Source organism: Lygodium microphyllum, chromosome 1 (assembly GCF_053477565.2).
Source record: "Lygodium microphyllum isolate KBCC chromosome 1, Lygodium_microphyllum_v1.1.10, whole genome shotgun sequence".
Taxonomy (NCBI): domain Eukaryota; kingdom Viridiplantae; phylum Streptophyta; class Polypodiopsida; order Schizaeales; family Lygodiaceae; genus Lygodium; species Lygodium microphyllum.
The window spans coordinates 171,743,604-171,750,886 of record NC_141135.1 but is presented as its reverse complement, the minus strand read 5'-3'; positions in this window follow the sequence as shown (position 1 = coordinate 171,750,886).

Sequence of the window (7,283 nt, the reverse complement as noted above, 5' to 3'; positions counted from 1 at the left end):
TTGAAACGCCAAGAGAGGGTCTTCGGAGAAGGAGACATGGTCTTCATTCGTGTACGCCCTAAAAGGAGTTCTCTATCTCTAGGAGAATGCAAGAAGCTAAGTCCAAGGTATTGTGGGCCATATAAAATCCTCAAATGCCTGGGACCCAATGCTTACAAATTGCAACTTCCTGATAACCTAAAAGTTCACAATGTATTCCATATTAGTCTCTTAAAAAAATATGTGCCCAACCCTAATCATGTACTTGATGACCAACAAATTGTAATGCCTAGTCAAGGAGTCCTTGAACTAAGACCGGAAAAGATTTTAGATGTTAGGGAGAGACAGTTGAGATCTAGAACCTTGAAAGAATGCCTCGTCCAGTGGAAAGATTATCCCGAAGAGGATGCTACCTGGATGGATGAAAGCTCTCTCTATCTTCAATATCCCCAGTTTATCTCGAGATGAGGACATCTCGATTCTTCCAAGGGGGAGAGAATGTAATATTTCCGTTGTAAATATTTCCAACCCGTATGATACTCATGCAAGGGAATGACGGCATTGAATATTTGGACAATGAAATTGTACATTCTCCATTGGCATGAACAAGACCAAAGTCAAGGAAACCCGCTTATGCTTGTGTGAACCCCCTCTTGGAAAGAAATCAAAATGAAATTTTTGATTTATGGTTATAAAAACAAATCCAGCCAACGATCGTGCTGGAGGAGAGAGAGGGGAGCTGCTATGACTTAGCTTCGAACTGGAGCTCGTAAGGGAATGTAGGCATGCATGATGCCGCGTGGGACGTGAGGGAGGACCCTCCCCCTCACTTATTTAAGTGGTATGGGAGGCGACGGTGAAGGAGGCTGCCGATGAAGGAGGAGCCGTGAGGAAGCTGTCGAAGGGAAGAAGGACCGTGCTGTGAAGGCTGCCGCGCTGAGGAAGCGGAGAACGTCGCCGCTGCAGCTCAACGGTCGTGGAGAGGGGGGGGGGGGAGATTGCTGACCCCGCCAATGCATTTCGCCACCAGTCCAGTCCGCCGGCTATCGCCACCAGTCCAGTCCGCCAGCTCCACGCCATCAAAATCTACCTTACGGCAGAGGACAAGGGGCTCCTTCTTGTGCTGCAGCGTATGCTCCCTGTTGCCACCATCGCTGCGTGCTGACGTTGGGCTCCACGTCACCGCCATCAAGCCAACTCCCATTCGTCGTCGACTATCCACTTCATTATTACCCCCTCCCTCTTCGACTTCGGATTAGTCCTTAGCTAGAAGCATCTTAGAAGCTTCTTTTAAAAAGCTTCTAAGGGGGCTTCCTTAACCCCCCCATTCCCGTGAGGCACCCATAAGTCCATTCCTAGCCCCGGGATTTTTTTTAAAGAAGAAGAAGAAGCTCATAAAGCCTCAATTCCCACAAGCCCCATTCGCAAGAAACCCTTTCCACAAACAAGCTTCAATCCCACATGCATGCTTGTGAAAACCCCAATTCCCGCAAGTCCTCATAAAGTTCCATTCCCATAGCTCTCTCGTAAAAGGGCCATCTCCACAATCAAAGCTCCAACCCCACAAGGTCGCCAATAAGCCTTGAAAACCGCAAGCCGGTACTCTCAAGGATCCGCGCTTTGGAAGGAATCTCCGGCGTACGAGGGAAAAAGGGCAAAGATCTTGAAGGGACCCGCAACGGTTGGTGAAGACTCATCGATCACGTAAGGGTAAAGGCAAAATCGGAAATCCGTAAGCACGCTATCGATGGCTCCCAAGAAGTCGCAAGGCGCGCCTGCGGGAGGTTCCTCTGCTAGCATTCAAGTGGACATATCCCCGAGCCCACAAACCCAGGTTTTATTTTTTCTATTAAAGTAATGCATTAAGCATGACAACTCCAAGGATTAGGAAGTACCCGTGCATGTTTAAATTCACCTAACCTAGTTAAATACAATAGGGAGAAATTGGTAGTTTCAACATAAACGCAAATTGTCCATCCATCTTACGACCTTAATTGCCTCGTCGTGCATTTTCAAAGGAAAGCCACATATTGCCTAGGTTTAATTAGGAAATTGTTAGATTCTTTTGCACGGCATGATAAAGAACCCCGATCTTATAAGTTGCATGGAAAAAGATGCTTGCTATTAGATTAAATCGACACTTGCCTTAGTATTGCATGAATTTCATTCACAATGTTGTTGTATCTAAGGGTCGCACTTTTACTTTCGCAAACTTCATTTCATCATGTAACATGTAGGAATGATTGCATGGCTTATAAAAGCATGAAATGCAAATAATTAGACACAAGGTTGTAGGTGTTATCCCTTGACCTAAATCCTAGTAAGCCCTATGTAGATTACTCTTCAAATTATCTTGCCTTTTGACTTTAACTAAAAGGAAGGGATAGGGCTATTGCGGATCTTATGGCATGTGAAAGTAATGAATTACAGGTTTACATGTATTGTAACTTTTTGCAACTATTTTCCTACTTTAGATAAAGTATATCATCTGTAGGAAAGAATTATCCTTGTCAAAGACAAGTAGGTCAATTTACCCAAGTCATTTGTAGTATCACGACTGCTAGGGTTTCGTATAGGCATAGCTAGCCGATTCAATAAAAACCTCAAGTACTAGCTAGGGCTTGGCACGTTAGAGATGTGGCCAAGTAACGTAATTGGACACCAAGTCGAAGTCCTCAAACCCAAAGGTCCTACCCACCTTCCTGGAAAATTGAGCCAATGGGACGCGCACGCAAATAATGATCTAGGGTTTCTACCCTAAGGATCATTCGACCTAGTGCTAGAACTTGGTTTGAGTTGGAATCCCCTAGGACCGAACGTTGTCGGTCTAGTGCAATTAGGATTGGGGTGAGTGAGAAGACGCCCTAAACCCTACTTCGAGTCTAATCATAATTCTTGACCAGAAAACACCATTCAAAAGTGAAATGATCTCTTGGAATGGAGGCGACACTTGTGCAACAAGTTGCAACGTCGCATAGCCTTGTGGTTTGATCACAAGAAAGTTTTGCCATTCCTTGGAATGAGGTTGGCATGTTCTTGCGCAAGTTTAACTTGCAAGGGGATGGGTAGTCATCCTGTTACATCACCCTCATTAGGGAAAATTTGCCTAGTTAAGGGAAGTTAGGTATTTGCTCGGACGCAAATGATTAATCAATAAATTAAAGCGACATGGCCGCCGGGATTTACTATTAACAAAACCTAAGGCATTGGTTAAGTTGGGTTAACAGGGTATGACCCTAACCCAAAGACAATAGGAATCTTGCCAAGTTGCAACTGATTCCGGATCGAATGCTGGATGCATTCGGAGAGAAGGATTCACTCCTTAACAGTTTGCCAAATAAACAACCACTGGAATTGATTGTGCTTGTAACAGTTTAGAAAGCACTGTTTGCATTGTTTGCTCAAGGAACTAAAGGATGAAAAGATATATAAATGCTTCAGGTTGAAGGCCTGAAGGGAGAGGCAGCTTCAGTTACCCCCGACTGCCTGCCTGACCCTAACCAAGGGGGTTGTTGACCGCGCCGGGAACGTGGACCGAACCCGCCGCGAGAGGTCTTTCCGTTGAGCTCTACTTGGAGCAGGAGGACGCTTGGGTGCCACGGGGGGCTCTGGCTGTAAATCCCTCGCCTTCCGGGTCCTGCACAAGAGACTAACGTGACTCGGGATTGGATCTCGAGGCCCGCATACTAGTCTACGGGCAGAAGCTTGGAATAGTGATCCCTAGCGGATTACTGGATGAGCCTTCGGGCAGATTATGGACAAGCCTACGAGCGGAATTCTTTGTATTTCAAAGATAAAATGATGAAATGATAATAAAGAAGTTGTTTGATATTGTTTTTCTATGTCACGTGATAAGATTACGTGAAGGAACCAGTGCTTAACAGGGTTAATTAAAGAAGCTGATTGTTATATGTCAAATTAATGTGTTAGATAATTACATAACTAAAACAAACCGAGGAAAGTGCGGAGGATGGACCATGGGTCCTTCCTACGGATGGGTGGTCCCGGTTAGCCGGGAACTTTTCTCAAAAATCTTGAAAAACAACAGGATGATCATCATCATCAAAACAAATAACGAGAACGATGACCTAGAGGTACATCTTACCCGATTTACGCTGTTTTAGGGGAACGGAATGGGACTATGCCTTATGGCAGAGAGGTTGAGCCTTGCATCCCTCTCGTTTCCCATTCTCCTTGAACCAAGTGCAGCGTGAATCCGCTTCGGACCTGGCGCTTCTGCGTAAAGTAGTTCGCTCGAGTCTGACGCTAGTTGCTGTTAGCTAATGACCAAACAGGAAAACACTAATTCCGGTCGATCCTAAGTGGGTAACGGCCAGGATACTTCCGCTACGTGGCAGACGCGGAAAGACCTAGATTGCAAAACCCGTAACATTCCATGGGAGTGCCGGGCAGAGTTTTCTAAACATTCTTTCCGATGGACTGCTAAGACGTGTCCTAGATGACTCCAGTGGACACGTTACAAGAGAAGAAATGGAAGTGAAAGGTCTCTACATCTGGAACTAGGTATGTAAAAGGGAATATGTATTATGGTCGAATGTTGAATGCACGAGCTCAGGTTATTGGAAAATATGAAAGGATTTGCAGCCAAGAAGATAATGGATCAGAGTTTGAAAAGTTCAAAACTCTCGCGACTCTTCATCAATGCAAGATTGTGCTTTTGGAATAGAGAAGTTGTGTTTACTTTATAAAGCATGCAGGAATTTATGACTGCAAACTGTGCAGAGCTGTTTCAGGGCAGCAGATCAAGGAATTTGACTCTAAGTTTTCCTAAATAATTGTAGATTAGAAAGAGAGCTACAACTTTCCTTTTTGAAGCTCGGTGATCCCAGGTTTGGTTAGAAAGTTATGAGCTCTTCTGTGTGTAATGCTCTATGAAGCAGTTTCTGTGGTTTATGAGGCAATTTCCATGCTTTATGAGGAAACGGATGTATTCAGCAGCTTCTACAACACCAACTTGGTTTCCCATGGGAGTCATCATGATTATCCATTGATATATCAATGCAAACTCGGATTTGATGCAGTAATGGAATGTCTATAGCTGTGAATTTGCCATATAAAGCTTTGATTCCCTGAGTATTTGGTTTGTATTTATGTGTGCTTTGAAGAAAGAATGACAGAGAGGGTCTCCAACTGATTTTGTACTACTTGAAGTGATCATGCTTTGTGGAGCAGTTTGCTGCACGGGGTTGCCATCCCTAATAAATAGGAATTGTGTGAATCTGAAAGCTCTTGTTGTCAGAGTCTATGCCATGATTGTTTCCGCATTAGATCTTTTCTAAAAGTGGTAAAATATGAGCTTGACAGTTTGAAGTGTTTAAGTGTTGAGTTGAAGTCTCAGTAAGGAGAAAATGATCAATAATTTTCGATCATGTGTTCAGTGGTGTCGTCTCGTGGGTTTTGTTGAGGGAAGATCCTTGGTCTTTATCCTATGGTGTTTTCTTAGGGGTTGTTAGAGGCCAACTACCCAATTCACCTACCAACGTGGTATCAGAGCCTAGGTTCCAAAAGAGCCTTTAGTGTAAGGTTAAGTTGTCAATGTATAAAAGGAATTAATAAAATAACCACACTTGTTTGAAGAAAACTGTTGTTGATTATATTCCACTAACACTAGCATACACATTGTGCTCATTAGGAACTTAGCAATGAGAAGGTACACATTTGTAGGATATTTTTCCCATCATGTATCAAGTAGCCTTAGGGTTGAATAAATTCTCATAATGCGAGGCTATATTTGAGATAATCGAGATGATCTTTATTCCTCCGATTGTATTGCAACCTTATCCTAACTCATGGTACATGAGAGATTTTTGGCCAAGGAATAGGTCACATATGGAGATATATTGTGGGCATAACATCCTTCTTCATTATGAACTATGGAGGATTCGATGCAATAAATAATTAAGGATAGTTAAGATATACCTTTTTTTCAGTGCCTTTGTTGAATGGTTACTAGACATTGGGGATGTGACTATACCTGAAACATTGTGGGTATATCAGAAAGTGCTACAAATAGTACCACCCGAGAGAGTTGTTGTAGTACCAAGAAGACCTTATTTTGGTATTAGATGTTTTGCTTACACCCAAGAACTACCACATTATGTTGTTTGCCATGTACATGAGAATCCCCCAAGATATGAGAATATAGACCCTAATACTTTTCATGAGAAAAGGATCCATGAGATGATGTATTGGTAGATCATAGTATGATCAATACATCTTTGTAAATACTTTTTGTAAATAAAAAGTTTCGTTATTATTTTTGAAGAGTGTGAGTTATGAGCTTATGAAGATAGTTGAACTGCTTTGACAAGTTAATAATGAATTATGTTTTATGCGAATGAATTTTGAGATCATGTATTCCACTGCTTACTAGTCAAACATGTTGGAATTAAGAGAAAACGTAATGGCTATCTTAGAGAAGACTCATCTATAGAGTTGTTTAAGCTTATGAAGGGGCTAAAAATAGAGCCCAAACTTGGGGAAGGGACAACCCTTACATTTACTTAGACTCAACTCTGTACAAAGATGTGAAAGTCCATCTCAAGTTATTGACATGGTTTGAAGAACTAAAACTTGTTCAATGTTTCTTATTTGAGGGACATAGGGTTAATGATACTGTGACAATTAATGGGGAGACAATGACCCTACATCATTGGGGTATGACCAATATACAAAGGTTATTTCTTCTGATAGGAAAAAGGAAATTGCCTCAACCGAAACTGTAAGGAAACTTTAATTTGGGTTAGACAGTCATATAACTGAAGTAAAATTTCGAATCTTACCACTAGGATGCTACGATTGCATTCTAGGAATGGATTGGCTTAAGAAGAACAAAGCCCAAAATCTATGTGCTGAAGAGGAAATAATCTTTCAAGACTTGGAAAGAGAAACCATAAAGGCATATGGGAAAGCTGGAAAAACTAGAGTCCAACTAGCCAATGCAAGTCAACTCAAGAAGGGATTGAAGAAAAGTCAGCCAATCTACACGATCTGGTTGAATAAGGTCAAAAAGACTAATGAAGGCACTCTACCTTCCTAGATCAAAGACTTCAAGGATGTCTTTCCAGAAGAGCCGACTCAACTGCCTCCAAATCGTGATCATGAAATAAAATTGATTCCTGGAGCCGAACTAGTGTCAAAATGACCATACAAAATGTCTATTCCTAAAGCTATTGAGCTTAAGGAACAACTAAGGCAATTGATAGAGCAAGGATTTATCCGCCTAAGTAAGTCACCTTGGGGAGCACTTGTCCTCTTCCAAAAAAAGGACAGAACACTTAGAC